Source organism: Coenobita brevimanus, chromosome 101, assembly GCF_032717465.1.
Source record: "Coenobita brevimanus isolate Jiangsu-jjx chromosome 101, ASM3271746v2, whole genome shotgun sequence".
In the NCBI taxonomy this organism is placed as follows: domain Eukaryota; kingdom Metazoa; phylum Arthropoda; class Malacostraca; order Decapoda; family Coenobitidae; genus Coenobita; species Coenobita brevimanus.
The window spans coordinates 44,599,667-44,626,378 of record NC_137054.1 but is presented as its reverse complement, the minus strand read 5'-3'; the positions used below and the strand labels follow the sequence as shown (position 1 = coordinate 44,626,378).

At 40.7% G+C, this 26,712-nt stretch overlaps 1 protein-coding gene and 1 pseudogene across 1 annotated transcript in view; both read left to right on the top strand.

The window, feature by feature from the left end:
- Positions 1-26,712, top strand: part of LOC145414965 (G protein-coupled receptor kinase 2-like) — an 854,061-nt gene that overhangs the window by 431,656 nt on the left and 395,693 nt on the right. The window lies entirely within an intron of this gene.
- Positions 9,598-9,716, top strand: LOC145415188 (5S ribosomal RNA; annotated as a pseudogene).

The window sequence follows — 26,712 nt, the reverse complement described above, 5'->3', positions numbered from 1 at the left end:
ATGCCTCTGTCACAAGTTTAATGACTCTTTCAACTGCTTGGGTATGATTTAGGAATTTTTCATGTTCATAGAATTTTCCTGTCCTGATATTGTCAGTAATGTCAGCATCTGAAAGGTGCATTGTCATGGGAGGTTCTGTTAGTCTGGTATTTTGCCAGGCAATCATTTCTGTATAATCTTGACAGTGAAATTTGAGTGTTGGGATTATGAACTGCCATACAACATCTTCTCGGACATCCTTTCTGGCTTTTAGGATATGCCGCCATCCAAGCGTACGCAATACCTCCTTCTCATCTTGAATCATTGCAAGCAACAGGTTCTCTGGGTGTGCAAAGTAAGCATTCTGCTGTTGATGATAATATACCACTTTTTACAAGTTGTTGGGGCACCTGAAGTATTTTATATACCACTTTTTACAAGTTGTTGGGGCACCTGAAGTATTTTATATTTTAGATTAATTTCCTTTTTAGGGCATATATACACCAAAAGGCACACAGTAAACATTACCAGTAATATGTATAAGGCTTCTAAAAATATATATAATATACATCAAATACTAATTTCCGATTAAGATACTCTTGACTTGGGGCACCTGTTAATATCTTCTGATTGTCATAAGATTTTGCATACTTAATATTGGCATCATTACGCAAAATAATAGCATTCCCCACTCTAAATTTTCACATTTTATTTTTTTTGATCCACCCTAATGTACGCACCACACACAACATTCGCTCGCCTCTGAAACATTTACATCAGTCAATTTTGGAGTACCCAGTGGCTTTATTATATGCCAAAAACATCAAAATGTATTTGGTTGTTCAGTATAAATATCATCACTTAAGGACATGAAACATCTCAAACAATGTATTCATCCAAACATCGTCAGTGCAACACTAAAGGTGTACAGCAACATTGATCCTAAATTTTCCTTGGTTGCATCTGTCATGATCACCTAAAACCTATATTCACTTTATATTACTGACATGGTGAAAATTTCACTCGTCTTCAAATCCTGAGAATTCATCACTACTTTCCCCAAGTCCTGAAGCATCACTGGAAGCGTTATCACTACGGTCATCATCACTGTCTGTTTCACTGTCACTCTCATACAGTAAATGGTCCTCAGTACCATCCATTGAATTGCTTATACCACACTTCATACGACTTTAACCTGGCAGTCGTTTTAACTGAGCACAGGTGATATTCAGACATGGGGCATTTGATACAGCCCACATTAACCTCCTCAGTACATGTTTCCTGAACTGAATAAAATCATATGGCAAGCATGAATAAACTACCCTATAAAATATGTTGCCGGGCTGAAGGGATTATAATAAGCAGATTATCAGTCCCCTAGCTTGACTCTTCCCACTCCTACTTCCTTAACTACACCCACACCACATTCTCACCCACACCTTTAGGATTCTGGTCGTTTCGGCCGTAACGTCCAAAATGGCAAATGACTTTACAACCTAACCTAACCAATTTGGACGTTACGGCATAAATGATCTCCATTGCCGATCATGAGATCTTTGCTTAGGCAGCAGAGATGCAGAGAGTGAACGTTGTCAATCATTCTGATCGCTTCATCTGCTAAGAATACAGCAGAAATGGCGGACACTGATATGAATGCCCGTCAGGCACTGCTATTTCAGATATTGTATCAGTTATGCTACTCAGTGAATTTTATCCTATTTTCATAACAAAATACTGTAATTGGGTGTGCCCTGAGTTGCATAGACATTGCTAAAGTACTTCACTTGGCTGAAAAAGTGAAGCTGTAACTTCAGGCAGTACAGTTTAACGTTACAACTGTTTTTCCTGTTTTTCGCTATTGGTATAATAAGACTGCTCACTTCTATGATACTCTTGTCAGGCATGAAACAAAATGTCACTAAGAGAAGCCAACCATATGAGGGTGATTGAATTTCCATGTGCGACAAAAATCAGTTTTGATGACTTGTCAGTTTCGCTAGCCAGCATCTCTCCAGTATGACTGCTTTGCTAGTTAGTAAGTGGATGGCAAGCAAAGTGGTTATGATTGCCTTTCAGAAGGTTAGCAGAGAGTTCACCAGTGAGCATGTTAGCTTGCTAGAGTAGGGTGTACACTAGACGCTAAACTGCTAAGTTGTTAAACTGCTAAACCCCTTGATGGTGTTGGCCAGTTGAGCTGAAAACAAACCGTGAATGCTTTGTGTTCTTGAACTTGCGTGTTTTAATATCTGCTGCATATATACACTTACAAAATGTCACAAAAGAAACCAACCTAATTAGGGTTACTGAATTTCCATATGTGACGAAAGTGTTTTGATGACTTGGCAGTTTCACTAGCCAGGATCTCTCCAGTATGATTGCTTTGCTAGTTAGTGAATGGATGGCAAGCAAAGTGGTCATGATTGCCTTTCAGAAGGTTAGCAGACAGTTCACCAGTGATCATGTACGTAAGCTTGCTGGAATAGTGCGGATGCTAAGCTGCTAAACCGCTAAATATCTTCACGGTGTTAGCCAGTTGAGCTGTAAACAAACCTGCGAATGTTTTTTGTGTTTCTGATCTCGTGTGTTTCTTAACCCGAGGCGTCCCGTCGACGTATGGGTACATTGCAACATTTTGCATTTGCCAGTCCCGATGACGTACTGGTACATTGCGCAATTGCAAGGTTCATAATTTGCACAATTTTCAATTTTCATGTGTGATTTTTCGTACGTATACACGGGACACCTTCCTCTGTTCCTCTACAAAATGCCAAGCAGGGACAATGCCTTACACCATGTAACCCCCCCCCCCCACATGCCATTGTCTTGGCAATTCACCTGTTACCAGTGACCTGGCTAATAAAGACATGCAGGGCCAGAGTGATTCCCCAGTCGATGACTATGTGGAGGACAAAGTTTACATTTTACATAGCATTAGAGGAAGAAACAGTCAGAAATGATGATCAGGTAATGTGGCACAAAAAGGTCAGGTATGGTGATGAGTTAGTGAGTGAAACAATGCTTATAATGCCTATATTACTGTTTGAAAACCAATATACTCTCGTACTGCATATAAATTCGTACCAAGTAAATAAATAAATACCGTTTATGAGTGGTGTGAAATAGTTACCCTCCCATAGAACTCGTTTTCTTTGGTGCCAGGGTACTAGAAAACCCAGTAAGGTAAGGAGGTACTGCTACCTGGATCGAGTATTTTAAACCTCAGGTGAGCGATTTCTCTATGAATTTTCGATGTTTCTCACCAAAAGCGGAGGTTTTAGCCGCCCCCCCCCCCAAAAAAAAAAAAAAAAAACAAAAAATCAAAACTACCTTGGGATTGGGGGTGTCAGAGGTGCGAAATAGCTCGAGACGTGACGGGTTAAATCTGCTGCATATACACACTAGTGTAAATTATTTTTAATAATAAAATCAAGTCTGTATACTGTAGAAAACACATGTGGTTGCGAAGCAGTGAGGTGATCATGTTTATAAGAGTTTCTTCTCAATGGATCCAAGCTAACCTGCCTTAGTCTAGCGTGCAGGATGCATGGGGATACATTTTTAAGGTAACTTTGAGACAAAAAAGTGCATCTTACCTGCCATGAAATACAGTATATATATATACTGTATATATATACCCAAGAGTTCCAGTAATTTCAATATTGTAGGAAAATAAGTTACCTTACCGCCTAGTTCTCACTGTTGCCTTTGAAGTAGTCCCCTTGGGCACGTATACAGTGGTCCCAGCGTTTTTTCCACGAGTCCATCCATCCCTGGAAAGCTTCAAGCATGATGGTCTTGAGCACCTCCTGCGATTCTGTCTGGATCTCCTCAGCCAAGTGAAATCGATGCCCTTTCAATCGTAATTTCAGCTTGGGAAACAGGAAAAAGTCGCAGGAGGCAAGGTCAGGCGAATAGGGTGGGTGGAGAATGACTACCGTGTTAGTGGAAATCAGGAACTGCCGAACAAGAACTGATGTGTGGGTGGGGGCGTTGTCATGATGAAGGACCCAGTCCTTGTTCTTACACTGTTCTGGACGTTTGCAGTGGATGTTCTCCCTCAGATGCTGCAAAGCTTCACAGTACAACTTTCCGCCGACAAATTGATTGGGTGGGATGAATTCCTTGTGAACCATCCCTTGAATATCGAAGACAACGATCAACATCTACTTGACAGTGCTGTGCCATTGGACCTTCATTGCAAAACCACCAAACCACGTACATACCACGTTACAATAGTAAAGATAGCTCAACAACACGTCCACTCACAGACATGACCGTGGCCACACTGTCGCACAAGGGGTGCTGCTGACTCCTCCTAGAGGCAAAAGGCAAAACTGCAAACGGTTGGCTCCCTCTGTTCAAATTACTGGAACTTTGGGGTAGCACCTCATGTATATATACATATATCCACAGTATGCTCACGTCCAAGACTTGTTTGTCCCAGATATGTTGCGTCCAAGATGGAGACCATAAATAATAATCCAATATATTGCCGCAATATGGTTGCATACAACCAATACAGAACCAACAGTTCATAACAGCCCAAATCCAAGGAGAGTACAGGTATGACAGTCTCACCCGGTCCAACACGGCTCCTGCGCCCGAGAGAGTTACGTGGTTGTGATGTTGTTCAATAAAATATTGGCATCTGGTCACGTGATGAACAGGCAGGGCTTGTGCTTTTGTCTCCCTCACCAGTGTCGTGGACACACCACATGTTGCACTCAGCGTTTGCTCCTAGGTTATTGCCTCTCCTTACTTAACCATGCCTAGAAAACCGTCTGGTAACCCCTTGAAGTGCCGTCATCTACCTCAGGCTACTAAGCAGGCTATAACTGAGCTACTAAGCTGGAGATAACAAGCTCAGAAACACACACTTTCAAGGTGAGGAAATTAGTTTTGGTGCCAAATTAGGTCTAGGTTTATGTTTTTAGGGGCACTTCGAAGATTTTGTGACGATAATAATTTTTTCCATAAGGTCTTGTGTTGGTCCAAGACGTTTCTCGTCCTAGACGGGACCCTCATTTGACAATATTACAGTCTTGGATGCAAGGATCTATCCATCTACCTATCTATTGCCAGATGCCTTAATCCCTTATACAGGGTGGGCTCAAACAAATCACCTCCACATCACCCTGTCCCCTGCCATTTCCCTGCCCAGCTCTCAATTCACATCCCCCTCTCTCATAAACCTCTCCACTCCATCCCTCCATCTCATCCTTGGTGTTCCCCTCCCTCTCTCCCCTTCCACCTCACTCACATACACTCTCATCAGTCTCTCACTCTTCATCATCTCCACATGACAAAACCACCTCATTGTGTTTCTCCTAACGCTTCCTATCACATCCACATCCACACCATAACGCTCCATCACATCCTCATTTATCAGTCTGTCTCTCCATGTGACTCCACAGGCTCCTCTTAAATAACTCATTTCCACTGCCCGGACTCTTGACGTGTGTCCCTCCAACATCGTCCAAGCTTCACTTCCATACATTAGAGTTGGTATCACAATAGTCATTTAATAACTTTTTCAGTTCCATGCTCCCTTCCCTGTTTCTTATCACTGCCTTCAAGGAACCAGCGATGTTTCTTCCTTGTTGTACCCTTTCAAGCACTTCACCCTGTAGACTTCCATCCTTACTCATCACACTACCCAAGTAATTAAACGTACTCACGTTTTCCATTGTAAAGGTAATTACTGTAGGTCATTATATTAACCCCATAAGGTTTCTAGGCAGGGCAGATTATGTCTGTGCTAGAGTCAGCCACTCATGCTGACCCACATCTTCGCGGCCCAATATTTTACTTTGATCGCTCTGTGTAAATACACTTTTTGTGATAGAATGTTGGTTTTGGTGTCATTTTAATGCTGAGTAGTTGTACTTTATCATAGTATGTTTGAAAAAGGAGAACAAAAAATTAAATGTCAAAATGACAGGTTGAAGTCAGGCGAAAAGCAAAAATTTTATACCTTGCCGTAGAAAAATATTTGGCAAAAAATAACAAGTAAATATATGTTAATCTGGCTTAAACCATGCAAAAATACAATAAATTACCTTTACAATGATGTATAGAGTATGGTTAATTTTGCATTTCATTGTGCAGGAAAGCAAAAGGAAAGAGATGCACAGTTTTATTTTAGTCTTGGCTGCATATTCACTTCGCAGTGTTTTTCTTTGATCGGTCAGTGTATATACACTTTTTATGATAGGATGCTGGTTGTTGTGGTACTTTGAAGCTGAATAGTTGTTCTTTATTGTAGTATATTCATAAAAGGAAAACAAAGAAAATAAAAAGTCAAAATGACGAGTTGAAGTTAGGCAAAAACCAAAAATTTTATACCTTGTTGTAGAAAAATATTCACCAAGAATAAAGTTATAAAGAAACAAAGCCATGAGTCAGACCAGCTGTGCAGTACCGCCACGCATAGAGCAACCATTCTGTGACATCATGCTCAAGCCTCTTTGTTATGATGCATAAACGTGATTTATGGTGAATATTTTACAAAAGTTTCTTAAAATGACAATTAAAAGCATCATCGGAATCTCTGAGGTTGGATTTGAAATGACAGCCGAAATAGTCATTGGAATCTATCTATCTGTCTATTGCCAGACGCCTCAATCCCGTTTGGGGTGGCCACAAACAAATCGCCTCCAAGTCGCCCTGTCCCCTGCCATTTCACTCCCCTGCTCCCAATTCACACCCCCCTCTCTCATATACCTCTCCACCCCATCCCTCCATCTCATCCTCGGCCTCCCCCTCCCTTTTCCCCCCTCCACCTCACTCACATACACTCTCTTCGTCAGTCTTTCACCCTCCATCCTCTCCACATGACCAAACCACCTCAGTGTGTTCCTCATAACGCTTCCTATCACATCCACATCCACACCACAATGCTCCTTTATATCCTCATTCGTCAGCCTGTCACAAAGGGTTAATATCATTCTTTAAGTACTAGTTTTTTATCACATTATCTAAGGAACTGTGATAATTAGTTCAATGTATAGTGGTTCCTTGTTTTTCGCTGCTTCAATGTTCCACCAAAACCACGCGAAATGTGAAATGTTGAAGTTTGAAGTTAAGAATCAGTGGGAAAAATAGACTAGCGTTCCGGTGCTACACCTACCTACCCTGTCAGAAAGCACCATAACACCAACAGAAAGAACTGTAACACGAAACAAGCCCTAACCAAAATTAAATGAAGAGTGTTTACTAGTGCTATAATATCATAACACAATAAACATGTACCTGAAAATACATTAAAACTGTTATAAAGAGCTGCAACACCAAAAATCCTTGCCAGAAATGAATTGAAGACTGGCTTGAGTTGCAAGTGAAGGTGTGTTTACCATTGAGGGTGGATAGGCTGGTTCCCATGCTGAACATTTGTCAGGAGATCATTGCTCTTCAAATACATAATGATCTTGTCCTTTAGTATCTTCTTGAATATCTTTATCATGTGAGAAGTGAGGGCCACAACTCGTGATGTCACTAACGAAGAAAAAACTGCCATTTTTCACCAGATTATTTAAGTTTTGACATCAAAGTCTGTAAACTAAATCACGGTAAGTTTATGTGCCCTCTTTGTCACTAAAAGGAAGGGAGAAATTATAACAACATTATTTTGCTCACTGCTACAAGGAAGAGAGGCTGTAATAATAGTCAAATAGAATAAAACATTGGTGGGCTGAGTCTACCATCTCGGCCGGGACGGTTATTATTCTTTCCTTCCTTAAATATCGATAAGCTTTATTTTACATCTATTTCACATATTTGTCCATCAAGACCAACATAAATAGTGTTAAGAGAAACATGTATTGATTCTTCGCTAAGAAATAATAGCACGACACGGCTGAAGATCGTACGTACGGTATGTTACGATCACAATGACAAACTTACGTTTGTCTACTTCCCCTATGACCATTTTTGCTTGTTCATCTACAAGTTATTTATCAGTGAAATATAACAAGACTTGAGTCGTATTGTTGCGAGTGTTGTGGCTGTTTTGCAGAAGAAATAACAATCAGAGAACAGTAGGTCACATGTTTTGATGGGGAAATGCGGGACACGTTGAGGTTACTGTATATTTTGCAGGCAATTACTGATGAAAATTTCTCCAAAACCTAGCTATAGCTGTGCCTCACGGTAATGATCGGGCAATATATTCATACAGCAAATTAGAATACATGTGTCTAATAACAGAAAACATCAAGAAAGTGTATCTAAAGAGTATCGTCCAAAACCTAACCAAACCAGTCTGACGGGGAAATAACCAGCCAAAAGGTCATGCAAGCGATCCACGATTGTCCTAAATTCAGTTATGTCCGTGTTCCATGGTAATAATTCTTTGCCATAATCATGTAGACACTTAAGTATATGAAGAAAATTACCGGGAAACGTGTTGCAAGCATGAAGAGTAGGGAACCGACCATAATCTTACCTAATCTAACGAGTTTTGACGGAGAAATGACTGACTGAAAGACTCGTCGATGTGAAGTCGTGAAGGGATTCTTAACGAATTATTTCATTATATTTGCCACTAGCTGTGCCATGTGTTTACCATTATTTATCATATGCGTTCAGTAAAGTACATACTGTACATACAAAACACCAGGAAAATGTCTTAAAACATACATCACACGGAACTCTCTAGGTATTGACGGGGAAACGACTACAGACGCAATAAATCAAAAGGGTAACGACGTAACTTGGATGACGGAAAATACTACCAAGAAATTCAAATTTCACTCTGCACTCGACACACACAAAAATAGTAGTACCTCCTATTTGTAATATTAGTAACAAAATCTCGATTGGTCATGCACTGTGTCTGAAATAATTCATTGTTTTATTCTCAAGAATTTTGCTATGCACTGCTTTTCATTCAGATTTCCTCCAGTTAGAAGTCTTGTACTTTACTTTGCTGAGCAGATCGCTAAGCAATATTGATGGTAGCACTTAAGTAGTCCACTCAGTAAAGTACTCCAGCCTGGGACTTAAGTAGAAGTCAAAACTAAATACTTGGTAATTTCGTAGGTACGGGCCCTAGACTGAGCGTTGGTACGCATCGTCTGCTGAGTTTCAGCTGCTGGCTGGGAGCAGCGAAATGTAGGGAAATCAGCAAAGTGTGAGACAACTTGGAAACTTTTTTCTTGCGCGAGAAATGAGGCATCGAAGTAAAATGGATCAAAAAACGAGAAACCACTGTATTAATATAATTTTTTAAGCACCACAATTTTTTCACATCAACTTAAAATTAGATTTGCATGTAACAACCAAATTTATCGTTAAAGTCCTTTTCTCTCGGAGGAAGGCAGCGATGATTAGGTTGTGTATATTATTTAGTTGTGTACATTTTTCTGGAGATATATATATATATATATATATATATAAAAAAAAAAAAAAAAAAAAATCTGCTCACAGGTCTTGTACCATCGAAAGTAAATAGAGTATTAAGCCCAAGTCATTCCTTTGATGGAACACTCCCAGTGTGTGTGCGTGTACGAGTCCGCCACAGCTCATTGACAGAAAATTTCTGTCTCAGTATTTATGTCAGGCTTGATTCAAACCACAGTGTATAATATTAGGGCCTAAATATTCGTATGTTTTAGTTCAAGTAATGGCCATACCACGTTGAGTACACCGCTTCCCGTCTGATCTGCAAAGTTAAGCAACGTTGGGTCTGGTTAATACTTGGATGGGTGACCACCTGGGAACACCAGATGCTGTTGGCATAATGTTCTTCCTACGTGTGTGGGGTTGGTGGAGGATTAGTGCCCCTCCCTGTAAAACAATTAACTCTAAGCCCTTGGCCACCCCGTTTGGGATACATGGCGTCTGGCAATGAATGAATGAATGAAATTTTACCATTCAAGACAGTCAGTAGAACTGGGATACGGCAGAATCTTTGATAAGTAATCATCATTACCCCTGTTTAAGCACACTTAAAATGGTGGAGAAGTAGGTGCTAGAGTCCAGGGCCAGTGGGCAAAACATTTAAATATTTTTCATCACTACTCAGCTGATTCCGATGCAATTCCGATTATCGGAGAATTTTTCCCTTCCGATATCGATACTGAAATTAATCAACTTCTGCTCCCCCCCCTTTTTTTTTTTTTTTTTTTTTTTTTTTTTTTTTTAATGCAAGGACGGAGGAATCAAAGGCCAGTAGCCCACAAACTGTTCCTTCCAAGAAAAACAAAACAAAAAAGGGAGCCAAATTCAAGATCCATTCATTTCGAGACGCCTGGACACACTGCATTTGAAAGACTGCATATCATAGGAAGTAGGAAATACAGACAGAGGGAGACAGTTCCAGAGTTGGCCTGTTGCATAAATGAAGTACTGGGAGTAAAGGTTAACTCTTGCATTAGAGAGTTGGACAGAAAAGTGATGAGAGTTTGTTGCTAGGCAGGTGCTACGCACCTGTCGTAGAGGTGGACCAATGCAAGCAGACAGATCAGAGGAGCAGTGACCATTGAAGTAGTGATAGAAAAGAGATAAAGATGCAACAGTGTGGCGAAGAAACAGAGGTTGAAGGGAGCCAGTAAGAGGAGGAGAGTTAATGAGATGAGAAGGATTTGACTCCACCCTATTGAGAAGAGCTGTACAGTGCACCCTCACACAATGCGAGTTCATGGGTGGCAGAAACCCTTGCATTCTACAATTGCACATCGTGTGACCAAAGAACTTCTGGGGAAAATGGTATATGGTGGACAGCCCACCCATGGCTTGGTCTTCAGCTCCCCTTTCAGCCAACTCTATTCTGCTAATACTTTGTCTAATAGTATTTCTAGTTGGACCAACAAGTAGAACTCCATGTACCTTTAAGTGACTTCTGGGCTTGTTAAGAAGGGAGGAGAGTTGATATCCGAGACTCGGGGCTTCTACTCTTGCCCCGCGGGACGGGGTGCCCCTTTGTCACTTTCACGGTCATTGCTGAGGTCTCCTGGAGGTGCCATAAAGCCTTCAAAGTCAACAGCTGAGACCATGATGAACAGGTGGGTACTGCTATTATGTTAAAACAGACCACAGGATGCGAGGTACAATGTTTTCTTGTGGCAATATGGAGAAGTGGCTGTTTACCCAAGAAAGTCGGTAGATGGCATGCAGATAGCTGGCCATCCGCCTGCCATTTTGAATCTGGCACGTTGCCAGTCACCTGTTTTCGTGTGACTGACTCACATTGTACATCCCGACACTCATGGTGATGGAGGGAAGTCCATTTTTGCCTTGGAATCATACAGTCGATTCGCATGTTGGGAAGTTCGATTTGCAGATTTTGCATTGGATGAAAATAAGCATTTTCTGGGTTGACCTCGCATTGTAGGTGATTCGGACTGTGTGAGTTCGCATTGTGTGGGGGTGCACTATATGTGGGGAGCCTCCCCACACATGAGAGTTGTACTTTACACGGGCGAATAAAACCCGTGTAAGTCAACAGCTGTGCGGGGGTGAAGAAGGTACAGAGAGTCCCAGATAAACAAAAGGGTTAGGTACCTTTAAAATCTTTAGTATATTGAAGCATTTTTCCCCATAAGAAATTTAAGAAAATGAGGAGATGCATTCGAGGAGTCCCCTCTAATTTGTCAACTAACTACTGTACTCTGTACTGTACTAGGCTGGTTGTAAGCTCTTAAATCTACAGTAGAAATGTTAATAAAAGCTAAATGAACTTTAAGCAGCTGTTTATTTATCAAATTACTGAGTAAAGAATAGAAAACAGTTCTGTACAGTATATACAGATGAGGCCAGATCTCACTCACACCTTGGCATTCCTTGTGTCTCTTGATAATTTCGAGCTTGGATGTCAGGGTTCGCTGTTGCTTCTTCTTGAGAGGCTCCATAGATGATGATGAAGGTGAAGAACGCTTGGGTGGCATGATGTAAGATGTGAAAGATTCTCGGGGTACAGAAGGCACGCATTACACAGCTGGGGAGCGGGAACAGACTGGGACAAAGTGGAGGTAGTTGCTTGCCTCGCCATACAGGATAGTGGCGCTGTGGTTGGTCGTGTGCCAAATTTGAATCATTTTCTCAGCGCTTTTTGTACCATCGAAGCATATGCCTTTTATGTAGGGGAATTTGTCCTATATTTTTCACTTTCCTACCTTCAAATTTTCATATAGTGGGGTTTCGTTTATCGGGGACTCCCTGTACGTCGGCTTGGCACACCTACTCTCTCATAAGCAGATTTTTCAAGAGATGTATTATGATCATTCCAAGATAAGTCCCAGGAGCATGAAACCCCAAGCATGTTCGAGGATGATGCAGGATTGAGCTGGATATTATTAAATATTAGTGGGTACTCCTGTGGAAGATTTTGTCGGGTTGATAGGTGTAAAAGCTGAGTCATTGATGCATTAAAAGCAACAAGATTATTTTTACTCCAGTCAGAGATACAAGCCAAGTCCAACATTAGATGTGCCATAGCCTCATCCCTTGTTTGTTGAAGTAACTGCTGAGATGGACTTTGCAGGAACCGAATGGAAATGTGAAGGATAGAATCATCAGCATAAGAGTGGATAGGGTTAGATGTACAGCTTGGAAGGTCATTGATGAATAAAAGGAAGAGAGTTGGTGATAGGACAGAGCCCTGAGGAACACCACTTTTCATAGATTTAGGAGAAGAACAATGGCTGTCTACGACAGTGGCTATAGAACGAGAAAGGAAGCTGTAGATGAAGGCACCGATAGAAGGATAGAAACTGTAAGAGGGCAGTTTCAAAATTAAAGATTTATGCCAGACTTGATCGAAAGCCTTTGAGATGTCCAGTGCAATGGCAAAGCTTTTGCCAAATTCCTGAAAAAAGGATGACCAGGAGTCTGAAAGGTAGGTGAGAAGATTGCCAGTGGAGCATCCCTGACGGAGCCCATACTAACGATCAGAAGGAAGGTTGTGATAGGAAAGATGCTTTAAAATTTTACTGTTAGGAATAGACTTGAAAACTTTTGAGACACAGGATGTTAAAGCAGTTGGATGATAGCTAGAAGGCTGGGAATGGTCACCCTTTGGGACTGGCTGAATGAGAGCAAACTTCCAACTAGGAGGAAAGGTACAAGTTGACAGACAAAGGCGAAAGAGTTTGCTTAGGCAAGGTGTAAGCACAGAAGCACAGTTCTTGAGAACAACAGGAGGGACCCCATCAGGCCCATATGCCTTGTTAGTATTGAGGCCAGTGATGGCAGAAAATGTATCAGCTGAAGAAATTTTAATGTCAGCCATGAAGAATTCAGAGGGGGGGAAGTGATGGAGGAACAGCACCGGAATCGTCTAAGGTGGAATTGGAGGAGAAAGTCTGAGTGAGGAGATCTGCTTTATCAGTAGAAGAAATAGCTACAGAGCCATCGAGGTAGAAAAGAGGAGGGAAGGATGATGAGTAAAGTTGTTAGAAAGGTTTTTGGCAAGGTGCCGGAAGGAGCTGGAAGAGTTTGAGTTGGAGAGTTGAGAGCATTTAGTACGGATGAAATTATTTTTAGCAGAGCGAAGAACAGACTTAGCATGATCCCGAGCAGAAACATAAAAAAAATGTGATTCAGGAGTGGGTTGGCTCCGGTACCTTTTGTAGGCCTCTCCTTGTTGCGGACAGCATTAGAACAAGCGTGATTAAACCAAGGCTTTCTTGTGTTAGTCAAAGGATATGAGAAAGGAATGTATGCTTCCATGCCCGAAAGAATAACCTCTGTAATGCGCAAGGCACACTCAGATGGCTCCTGGCCATGGAAGCAATAATCATTCCAGGGAAAATCAAAGATGTACTGCCTGAGGGCCTCCCAGTCCACAGTTCCAAAGTGCCATAGTTGACGTTTCTTTGGAGGGTCCACAGGCCGTACCGGAGCAGTAGGACAGGTTAAGGTAATAAGGTTATGATCAGAGGAGCCCATCAGAGAGGAAAGATTAACAGTATAAACAGAAGGATTAGTTGTTTGGAAGAGGTCAAGTATGTTGGAACTCTCTCCAAGACACTCAGGGATATGGGTAGGGAGCTGTACAAGCTGCTCTAGGTCACTGAGGATAAAAAAGATGTAGGCTTGTTCACCAGGTGGATCAGTGAAAGGAGAGGAGTGCCAAAGGTGGTGGTGAACATTGAAATCTCCTAGAAAGGAGATTTCAGAGACGGGAGAAATGGATAGAATATGTTCCATCTTAGAAGTAAGATAGTCAAACAGTTTTTCATGATCAGTAGAATTAGGGGATAAGTAAACAGTGCAGATACATTTAGTCAAAAAATGATGGGAAAGCTGAAGCCAGAGAGTAGAGAATTCAGAAGAATCATGGTTAGGAACACGAGAGCAAGATAAGTCATTGCGTACATATACACAACAGCCACGTTAGGCTTTGAAATGAGTATAGAGAAAGTAGGAGGATACAGAAAAGGGTTTGCTATCAGTTGCTTGAGACAGCTGAGTCTCAGTTAAGAAGAGAAGGTGAGGTTTAGAGGAGAAGTGGTGCTCAACAAAGAGAAAGTTAGCATTTGTGCTATACTTATAAGATTTGCAGTTCGGTACTCGTGTGTGCAGAGTGTATAATATGTACTCTATACATGTACCGTATATACAAAGGAAAGGTGGCAAATTGAAGAGTGTGAACGTCTTCTGTTGGTGTGTATGTATGGGCATTTGTGTGTAAGCTACTAGTGTTTGTGTGCGTAAATGATGCGCAGCATTGAGCGTCACTTCAAAATAAATATTTAGCTTGGCGATGGACACTCTGACCTGAAAGTCTTGCCCACTTTAACCACATGATCTTCAATGCAAAGCTTTTCAAAGTAAATTAGATATTCTTGACTGAAGACTGTTTTAAAATCTAGAAAAGCATGACATTTTTAGTGTTTGTAATATGAACCATTACAGTACACTGCACTACCTATGCATGTGGTTGGCATGTGGTTTTATTCATGTTATATGTGAGGAACAGCCCATGTCTATTAGTGTGTTAAATCCAAGCTCAGGGATTAAAGCAGGTATATTTTTTCCACTATGCATCAACTCCTTCATGCCGGGGATTTTCCGATGATGCATGCTGCTCCCTACGGGGGATTTTGTGATTTTGGAAAAAATACCCATACTTCAATCCCTAATATCAGCCAAACTATAACATCTAGAGAAAAAATTGAAGATACATGAGACTCATCAACTCTTCCACTTTCAAATGAAAGTATTCCCACATCTCCAGGTGGTCCTGTCGATGAGTAAGGATAAGATAAATTTCAAAGGGTAGCGGGAAGACTTGCGGCTATATTTGTCAACCGGCATTGTTCCGCACCCAAAATTGTGATGACTTTACACATCAGCTAGCGCATAGGGGCTAGCTCAAGGCAGGTCTGGACCGAGTTGGCTAATGATCATAATGTAACGTACTTTTAAATATAAAAGTTGTTTCATTTTTTGACTAATGGCCGGCCGGCCAAGGTTTTACACACGATACTTCCAAGTATGAATTCTGTGTTATCTGAAGGACCAGAAGTTGACATACATTATGCATTTCATATATCATTAATTACCAAGAGTTGGCCTACATTTCGATGCTAAATGTTGTGTGTTCCCTATTTGTCAAATGATTGAGTGTTGCGTACTTTTAGGGAAGCACAAACGTTACAGTATGTGTTTTATGTTTCCTATTATTTGCCCAGTGGCAAAGACGTTACATATGAGCATTAATATGTCTTAATAACATTTTAAGATTTAATGGTACAGTAAAAGTCCTATTATTCAGCAGCTGATTATTCGGTAGATCCGACATTTCGGCAGTTTTGAGAAATAGTCCCATTTACGAAAATCATTGATTGTTCGGCAGATGTCCGGAATCGTCTTGGCAGTCCAGGTAGTGTTATCTGTGACGTGTAGGCCTAATGTTTCATTACACTTCTGTATGTTCACTAATTTCTATATTTTTTCAGATTCAGATGTAGTACTGAATTGATTACAGTATTGCACAGTGTCATACAGTACAGTAACCACCCCCACCAAATTAGCAAGGGTTATGTTCCAAGGCCCCTCGCTAATTCTTGAAATTCGTTCATTCTTGACACCTTCCTGAAAATGACATTTACCAGTAACTGCGTAGCCCATGAGCCACTGATACTGTAATGCATTACGCATAAATAAATGTTGCTTGTTAAATCAGTTTCCCTGTTGTTTTTAGCTGTACGGCTGTGACAGTTCTTGTATTTTGATTCCTCAGCATAATGGTGGAAGGGACTGCCCTGTTTAACTAAACTTAACCTAACCAAGTTTAATTGTACCCAATAGTTTAACCAAACCTAACCTAACCTAAAGTCAGAAAAATACTTAAAAATAAACTGGAGGAATATGAATTGCTAAGGTGTTTCTGATGAAAGTTAAACGTACATTTAGCGCTCATTCTTTTGTTCGTTTTTGTGTTTAATGTGAAAGAGAGTATTGATGCAAACAGTAATATATTCCATTAACCCCTTAATAACCTCCGGCATTGAACAACCCTTTACAGTACCGATGTCAGTGATGTCAAGATAGTGTGAGCTATAAAGAAAACTGAACAATTACGGGGAGGGAACGAAGGTCACTGGTATGTTTAAACGACTCTATGCTACGATTCCAAGTAGTCATGCGGTCAGTTAATATCAGAGGTTTTCGCCCATTTGGTAAATACATCGTAACTTTATCAATTTTTCCGTGACTCATAGCAATATCATAACATGGGTTTAGGAAGCTAAATAACACATTGTTAGGTGAGCCAAGCGATTATCTTCACATCTTTAAGAAAAATAAATTGATTTCAGAAGAATGAAAGAAACTTTGTCTACGTACTCAAAGAGGGATTAAATTTCTTCCATTTTCTTAAAGATATGAAGATAATCATCAGGTGCACTTAGCAGTGTGTTATTTAGCTTCCTAAACCCATGCTATGATTCGCTATGATGCACGAGAGAATTGATAAAGTTACGGTGCAGTTACCAAATGAGCAAAAACATTTGAGATTAAGCGACCGCCTGACTGGTTGGAATCGTATCGTAGAGTCGTGTAAACATACCAGTGACTTTCTTTCCCTCCTCATAATTGTTCACAGTTTTTCATAGCCCACACTAACTTGACATCACTGACATCGGTACTGTAAAGAGTTGTTCAATGCCGGAGGTTATTAACCCCTTAACCGCGGGGCGTCACTTTCGTGACGCTTGGGAGCAAGGGATCATACCGCGGGGCGTCACTTTTGTGATTCTGTGTTATTTTGAATTCACCCGGGCTTCCAAGTGGGGGCTTGTATCATCTATCAGTACTGCCAGTGTCCAACACTAGTCAGCACTCCTAATCTCATCTGTTCTCCCATCCATTGTTGACAATTTAGCCATTTCTCCCCGTTCTTGACTCCCCTCCCTACCCCCCCTCCATTACCCTATCCTCTCGCCTGCCCGGCCGTGCTACGCTAAGTAAATCTTCCCTGGAATTTTTCACTGATTTCATCCATTGAAATAAGCCCTATGCCCTATTCTTATACCAAATAATATATACAAGAAAGAAGTAAGGTAAGTGAGAGTGCCATACACCTGGAATTGGCTAATTATCACCTGACAACACCTCACGTGCACTCGTTCGCTAATTTTCGCTGTTTATTTCCCCTTGAAATATGCCGTATGATCTATTTTCGTAATAAATATACATATAAGGAGGGAAGGGAGAAGCCTAAGTGATATTTACATTCACCTGGAACTACCTAATTTATAATGTATTGTCTAAATTTCCTGCCAATCATTTCATTGCTATATATTAGCTGTGTCAAGAGGCTATAACGTTGGCAGTAATGCATTTTCCTAGGTAGGCCACCACCCCGGCCCACCCTTATCAGTTCACTCTCATCTTCCAATGTGGAGGTACGTCTGTTTGCTCTTGCTAGCTTCAGGGACTTTTCACCCCCATGCAAAGGGCCCTGTGACCTTTACCCCCTACTAAACCTCGTGTGGAAAGAGGTAAAGGGCTGACAGTTGATAAAAGAGTGACTACGATCTTTCTATTGAGTAAAACAGTGCAAGTGGAATTGTAAATAATGTGTAAACAGCAAGTGAAAGTAATGAATGTAAATATACGTGAACAGTGGAAAATAGTTTTATAAGTTACTTCAAGTGACAGTGCATAACACAGTGTAAATAAAATAGAAACGTAAATAACGTAAATAAAATAGAGAACGTGAATAGAAATGTAAATGAGTAGTATTATAAGAATACGAGTATATACCCTAGGAGTAATGAAAGTGAAAGTTTCACTGTAGCATGTCTGAATACTATGAGTTATGAGAGTGAAGGTGAAAGTGACATTCACTCTCAATGCTAGTATACAGGACGAGAAAGTGAATGCTACGCATTTTACTGAAAGAAATTGAATCCCTGCAGTGACAATAAACTAATACTACTGAAGGAAACTTATGGATCAAGACTGTAGATATATATAAGTGTTATATAGTAATAGAAATATAAAGTGTGAGGGGTTTTATGAATAATAAATGACAGAGTACCAAGAGCGAACTAGCGCAAGTGCGACGGTCAGACGCGCTCGTAATTTTCGTTGCTTTCACAGTGTTTTTTTTTTTTGGAGTATGGATCTCAAACTACTTGAAAATCATAGAGTAGTGTTTATAGTGTTAATATCTGGCTGTGGTAATCATATTACGGGTTGTCGGGAAGTGTAAATTGGAGACTTCGTTACCCAACTTCAGAGGTCTCCACAAGTCCTACGGTAACCGATGAAGGCTCAACAAATATTCCAGGAGAAAGCTGAAGGTATGTGCCATAAGCATATGTAAATTTAATATTCGAGGACTAATAACTGATTTTTGGCAAATATTTTTTGCGAGTCTGTCGGAGCTCGAATAACCCTGCGGCACACGCAAAACATTGGTAAACATGCCCGCGGTGTAGGGGTTAAGGGGTTAATGGAAAACATTACTGTTTTGCATCAATACTCTACTTTTCACATGTAAACAATAAACCAAACAAAAGAATGAGTGCTAAATGTACTTTTAACTTTCATTAGGAAGACCATACCAATTCATAATCCTTCACTTTATTTTATGTAATTTTCTGACTATTTTATTTTGTGTTTGGAAAAAGAACTGTATACAGTACTCACTCCAAACATATTTGTAATAATATAAGTAGTGATGACAATGTTCACCAATACAAATGATGTACTGAGCTGGTGGGTAATATTCCGTATCATTTCTGCCATCCAGGAAGTGTTATCTGACTTGTAGGCCTACTGTATCATTGTACTTGCATATGTTCACTAATTTATATATATATTTCAGATTCAGATATAGTACTGTATTGATTGTAGTATTGTACAGTGTACAGTACTCTCTCCAAACACAGTTGTAATACCATAGGTGGTGATGACAGTGTTCACCAATATATTTAAGGTACTGAGTGGGTAGTTTTTTTTTATTATTCGGCAAAACCAATTTCTCGGCATCATCCCGGTCCCATAGATGCCGAATAATAGGACTTTTACTGTATACTACAGTTATCATTTTATAGCTTCTTTCAGATAAAAATCTAAATAAAAAAGCTAAAGGAATTGATGTACTTTAAAATAATATCCTGTGTACATACTCATTAGAACTGCTTACCAGGAATTCAGAATGTAGAACATGTGTATTATGCAGGTAAATATCTAAAGCATGAAATATGTGTACCTCTACAAGGCTTTATTTTTAATTTGGTATGTAACTGGACAAAATTCATATTTGCCACTCATTGCATAATTCAGAAAAAAATTTGAATCCAGAGGTTTTTCTACAGATTGCTGAATGTATTACAAAGGCTGAACTCTGTGATAGTCAGGAGAACGTTTAACATTTAGAGGAACACTGCATTTAATGCACATGTAGACTGTTTGGGTTTTACACTATATACATATGCAGTGACTTTCAGGATCATATTTTGGTGTATTATGACCTATGTTGTCATACGTCTCTCCACTTTCACATATGTTATAAGTAGCAAACATTTTCTATCTTCCTGGATTTATTGCTGTTATCCCTTAATTTTTCAACAAGTGCTATATTTATTTTTTTATTTTTTTTTATGTAAGGAAGAAGGAACCAAAGGCCAAGAGCAAGCAAGATTGTTCTGTCAAAGAAAAAATAAAAACAAAGTAACAGGGAGCCAAATTCAAGATCTGTTCATTTTGAGATGCCTGGACACACTGTGTTTGAAAGACGAGAGGTCATAGGCAGTAGGAAATACAGATAGAGGAAGACAGTTCTCGAGTTGACCTGTTGCATACATGAAGGACAGGGAGTAACAGTTAACTCTTGCATTAGAGAATTGGACAGAAAAGGGAGGAGAGTTTGCTGCTAGATGGGTGCTGTGCACCCACCATAGTGGTGGAAGGATGCTGGCAGACAGTACAGAGGAGCAGTGACCTTTGAAGTAATGATAGAAAAGTGATAAAGATGCAACAGTGTGGCAAAGAGACAAAGGTTGAAGGGAGCCAGTAAGAGGAGGAGAGTTAATTAGATGAAAAGCCACGCATGACTCCACCTTGTTGAGAAGAACTGTGTGTGGGGAGCCTTCCCACATACAAAAGTTGGACTCTACACGGGCAGATAAAACCTGTGTATGAAGTCAACAGCTGTGCAGGGGTATAGAAGGCATGGAGTCGTTCTAGCACATCTAATCTCATGGAGGCAGATTTTACAAGAGAGGTAATATGACCTTTCCAAGATAAATCCCGAGAGAATGCAACCCCATGTATGTTCAAAGATGATGAAGAATTGAGTTGGATATTGTTAAAAATTAGAGTATTCTCTTGCAAACGGCTCTCCAATCAGATTGAGCCGGTGCAGGTTTATATCGAGGTGGTTTGGGTTTATTGCTCATGTAATGTGACCCAGGGATGAGTGAGGCTGGTCACTCACATCTTAAATGTCAGGACCAATTTGCCTAGCCCTGAGCTCCTACACTCCTCAAGGGACAACACTGGATTGGATGATGGATGGAAAGATGTAAGAACTGAGATTTTGATGCATGAAAAACAAGATTACTATTACCCCAATCAGAGATATGAGCCATGTCAGACATTAGGTGTACCATAGCCTTATCCCATGTTTGTTGGAGTAACTGCTGAGATGGTGGCTGTGAGAAATGGATGGAAAGGTGAAGGGTGGAGTCATTAGCATTTAAGTGGATAAGGTTAGATGTACAGCATAGATGGTCATTAATGAATAAGAGGAAGGGAATTGATGTATAGGTTAAAAGATCATTATACCCACTTTTCTTTGCAAATAGCTATGTATTGTTCATACACACATTTTGTAGGTAACACCAAAGTGGGAAGTACCGTTTTCCCCCTGTAATTGTGATACAGTTTGTGGAAATGTTTTGGTCTAGTCTGTTAGCGCCACCCATGTTGAATATATACGTATAAATTACAATAGGCATTACTGTTAGCACTCCTTTTACTTCTCCCACTGACCAGTGCACTATTTGCTGTATGGAATGCACACCAAATTGGTTTGATTCAATAGTAGCAACACCATTATCATTTCACCTTACCACCATAATGGCAGAGCCCTCAAGAAATTTGACGTTTCTCAAATTGCTTATTGTTGCTCAGCAGACATTTTTCAGTTCTGTTACTGTGAATTGTACCAGTTGGTGCATGCCATCCTTTTTTTTACATTAATACTTTGACAGAGATAACACACACACACACACACACACACACACACACACACACACACACACACACACACACACACACACACACACACACACACACACACACACACACACACACACACAGGCAGGGATGGAAAATATTATAATAAGAAAAGATTTGAATGAAGAAGAAAGAGAAGTTTTAAAATCATTGAAGGAAGAAGTAAAGGAAAAAAATGATAAGATGACAGAGGAAGAATGTAATTTTTCTTTTTTGGAGAGTAATGGATATGAAAGTAACGAAGTGGTATTTAACCCCTACACCGCGGGCATGTTTACCAATGTTTTGCGTGTCCTGCGGAGTTATTCGTGCTCCGACAGACTCTCAAAAAATATTTGCCAAAAATCAGTTATTAGTCCTAGAATATTAAAATTACATATGCTTATGGCACATACCTTCAGCTTTCTCCTGGAATGTTTGTTGAGCCTTCGTCGGTTACCGTAGGACTTGTGGAGACCTCTGAAGTTGGGTAACGAAGTCTCCACTTTACACTTCCCGACAACCCGTAATATGATTACCACAGCCAGATATTAACACTATAAACACTACTCTATGATTTTCAAGTAGTTCGGGATCCATACTTAAAAAAAAAAACACTGTGAAAGCAATGGAAATTACGAGCGCGTCTGACCGTCGCACTTGCGCTAGTTCGCTCTTGGTACTCTGTCATTTATTATTCATAAAACCCCTCACACTTTATATTTCTATTACTATATCACACTTATATATATCTGGAGTCTTTATCCATAAGTTTCCTTCAGTTGTATTAGTTTATTGTCACTGAAGTCATTCAATTTTTCATTTAGTAAAATACGTAGAGAGCCACGGATTCACTTTCTCTGTTATAAAGTATTTGTACTCATATTCGTATATTACTAATTACTTACATTACTATTTACATTTTCTATTGTATTTTCAATATTTACCCTTCTATTTTACTTACACTATGTTATTCACTGTCACTTTCAGCAAGATAAAACTATAATACAGTAATCCCGCATATTTTGCGGTAGTTACGTTCTTGTAACCCCCGGGAAAAGTCAATTCCGCGAATACTCTATTAACAATTGAATCTTACACTTGTATCCACCATGCTGCCCATCACACAGTCCATGTCCATACTGATTGCGAGACAATTCGCCGTCAGACAATTCCCCGTCAAAACATGGACGATTCCCCTTCAGAACAATTCGCACCCTGGACGATTCCCCGCCATTCTATAAATATACTAATCAATACTTTTATCAATATACTTATTATTAATTAATCAATACTTTAATAACTATATTTCAGGGGGATCCAGCAAAGTCTATGTTCAGTAGCGTAGGTTCTGGATATTATTTATTAGTTGCTCCTTTAGTCAATAATTAACTTGTTTCTTCCTCGCTGTAGTTGCCTTTGAATTATATTCCAGCGTCACCCATAGCTATCTTCATTAATGAAGGCGAATTGTTTTGTGTTTGTTGTGACTGCGAATTGTCCCGAAACCTCCATACTCATCCCGAAATACCTTCTTACAAGATTGAAAGCACATACTCCATTATGAAGGAAAAACATAAACACCGTACTGTAATACACAATTATCTACACATTTATTCACAAAACAGTACAAAATAAAAAGATGCATTAACTGGTGATATCAAACACTCCCACGGTCGTTTCTTAGCTTGTCCAGTAACACAATTTTCTCTGCTAAGGTCATAACTTTTCTTGATCGTTTTGTCACTTTGGAGTTCTTACTAATTGTATTATTAGCCTTTGGTGAGGCTGGCTTACGTCCTGGGGCCATTTGGAAAGCAAGTGGGAGGCAAGAGGCTCATATCATAGTGTGGTTACAAGCACACCAAACACGTAGGGCAGACAGGCGTGGACTGAGGAATGCGGGGCAGAGAGCAGTGTTACCATATCCAAACAACGAAATTATGCTAGGGCAATGAAAAAATTATGCTAGATTGAGCAAATTTGTTCCAAGTAAAAAATGAATTATGCTAACTTGAAGCTAAATGATAAAATTCTATACATATTCGTGTAACATATTAATTATGTATTGTTTACTATGAAAATATTAAAATGAACCTACATACAGTAAGAGGATAAATATCGGTTTTCTGCCCATACTGCTTTTTCCCACGAAACTTACGTTTTTCTGATGGATTTTGATGTGATTCATTCGATTTTGAGCATCATTTCCGTCAGAAATAACCAGATTTTGAAATATGACCCCCCCATCCCCCTGCAACAATGGGGGATCTTTGGGGAATCGGGGGTTATAGGGAGGGGGGGAAACACAGAAAATGGTCATTTCCAACTGAAATGAAGCTGAAAATCGAATGAATCATACCAAAATCCATCAGAAAAACCTAGGTTTCATGGGTAAAGTACAAAGCTCAAACTTATCCTAACCAAACCAAACCGAACCTAACCTAAAACCTAACCTAACCTAATCCAACCTAACCTAACCTAACCTAACCTAATCCAACCCAACCAAGCCCAAACTGAAAGTAACCAACTATTCAAACATCTTCTTACCTTATTCGTCTCTCCCTCTCTCTCTCTCTCTCTCTCTCTCCCTGATTTGTAGCTTTTATAAAATTATTCCAAAAATATTCCATTCCATTCTATATTATGCTAGAATGATTCTAAAACTTCTAATATGCTAAAAAATATTCCAGACTCGAAAATTTGATCAAAATTATGCTAAAAGAATAAAATTATGCTAGATATGGTAACACTGGCAGAGGGGCCGCGGGAAAGGGACAGAGGATGGCGTGAGTTTACCGCGCTACAATTGGAAGCTGCGGAAATTTCAATTTTTTTGTTTTCTGTATATTCAAGGATATTTTAGTTGAACTTATTAATGCTAAGAAAATCCGCGAGAGGGCAAAACCGTAGACAAAAAATCCGCAAAAAATGGGGGATTACTGTACACTGTTCAATCGTATGTACTGAACATCCATTGCTTTCACTTGCTATTTACACATTATTTACACATTATTTCCACATTACTCTCCTTTCCCACTTGCACTGTTAGAACTGCTTCTAGCTGTGGTAATCAAAGAAGCAGGTAACACAGAGGGGAACCTGGCACTCAGCACACTGCCAAGATGTGCGTTTATGCTCAGGTGTGCGGCGGGTGGTATGTGCACACACCTGACACCTGCGGATTGCAGCCTTCCTTTTCCCTGTGGCAGGCATTAGCTCCAGTCTGTGCCGATCCATATACGCCCTCTGCTCAAGTCGGTCGGGAAGTGTTACTGGATGGCGCCTTGGAGTTGCTGCTGTCACCCTGCCATATCTTTCCAGCAGCTGCTGGACACAAGTCCTGGCGAACAACCTCAGGGAGAAGGACTTGGGTGGCTTGACCTTCATCTTGTACAGGATGAAGGCGTTCAGCATCGTCATATCTATGAGATGCAGAAAAACTTTCCTGTACCACGTAGTATTCTTCCTGAGACAGTCGATCTCACCAATCATCATGTCGGACTTGTCCACCAGCCGCATGTTGATATTGTAGTCCAACACAGCATCAGGTTTCATCACAGGTTCGCCTGTCCTACAGTCGACCTTCCCACTGTCTGTCATCTCCCCCTTATGTACGGTGGTGAGCTTGTGCACGACCCTCTTGTCATGCCATCGTATTGCCAGCATCTTCTCAGACTTGTGTAGGTGCACGTCTTCTCGCTGCGAGGTTCCTGCCTCTGTGAATTTAGGGTAGTGGGCACGATTACTTTTGACAGTGCCGCAGGAGCCAATGCCGTGCTCAGAAAGGTATTTGGCAAGTTTTGGTGCCGTATAGTAGTTGTCTGTATACAGCACATGATTCCCACCAAAATACTTTTCAAGGAGCACTTTCACTACACAGCCTGAGAAGCCAAGGGGGTGTGTTTTATCCAGATCAACAGTGCTGACTGAATAAATGACGAAGTCAAGGCTGTACCCCGTCTTACAGTCGCACAGTACAAAGACCTTAATTCCAAAGCGATGGCATTTGCTTGGAATGTACTGAACAAACCGAAGACGTCCTCTGAACAAAACCGAGGATGCGTCAATGACAACCTTCTGAAAGGGGTGGAAGAATGACATAAACTTATCCTTCATTCTGCTCAGAATCTCCCGGATCTTCCAGAGTGGGTCAGTTTGGGAAGGTACATCGTTGTCGGCAAAGTGCAGGTTTCCCATGATGTTCCAGAAGCGATCTCTGGCCATGTACTTATTGAAGGTGGGTGAGGGTAGTAAGGGGTCCATGAACCAGTATTCTTCCAACTCATGCTTCTTGGAGTGTGGCATGAGAAGCATGAGGGCAAAGAACACATACAGCTTCTGCACTCCCAGCATGGACCACTGTTGCATCTTGGCTGCACCTGTACCACTTGCAGCACGTTTTGATTCATACCTGTTGGTCTCATCACATATGTGCTGCATGACTTCATCATCTAGGAAGGCCAAAAGGTAGTCCACACACTCAGCATTATCGTCAATAGTGAAGGCAGGCTGAACTCCTGAGGAGCTCTCATCAAAAACTAAATGTTCAGGCACAAAATTGGACCCTTCCGTCCACGCAAAGGCATCCAGGATTCCCTGTCGTGGCGGTGTAGGGTGGGTGGTGGTGGTGGGTGGCTGTGAGGAAGATTTACCCCGTTCAAGGTCACTCGCACTGACCCAGGGTTGCCGTACAGCGCTAGCAGACCTTACTCTACTACCAACTCTGCTTTTACCAGTCTGGGATTTACCTCTTCCTCTACGGCCTACCTTCACTGTTGATGCTGGTGGTGACTCCGACGACGAAGACTCCGGAGATAACTCAGCAGACGAAGAGGAAGAAATGAGTGAAGTGGGGCTTGGGGAATGGGGAGGTGAATCAACTCGGGACTCATGGCCGGCTGGGTCACGCGGGGCCATTGTTCTGGAGCTAACACGCCACCTTTTCATTCCCTTCCCAAATTCCTTCCCTTGCTGCACTAACGGCTCCTTTCCCTTGGAGCTAGGGATAACTTCCGACACTGAAGCACTCGCACTAGCACTTTCTGGCACGAT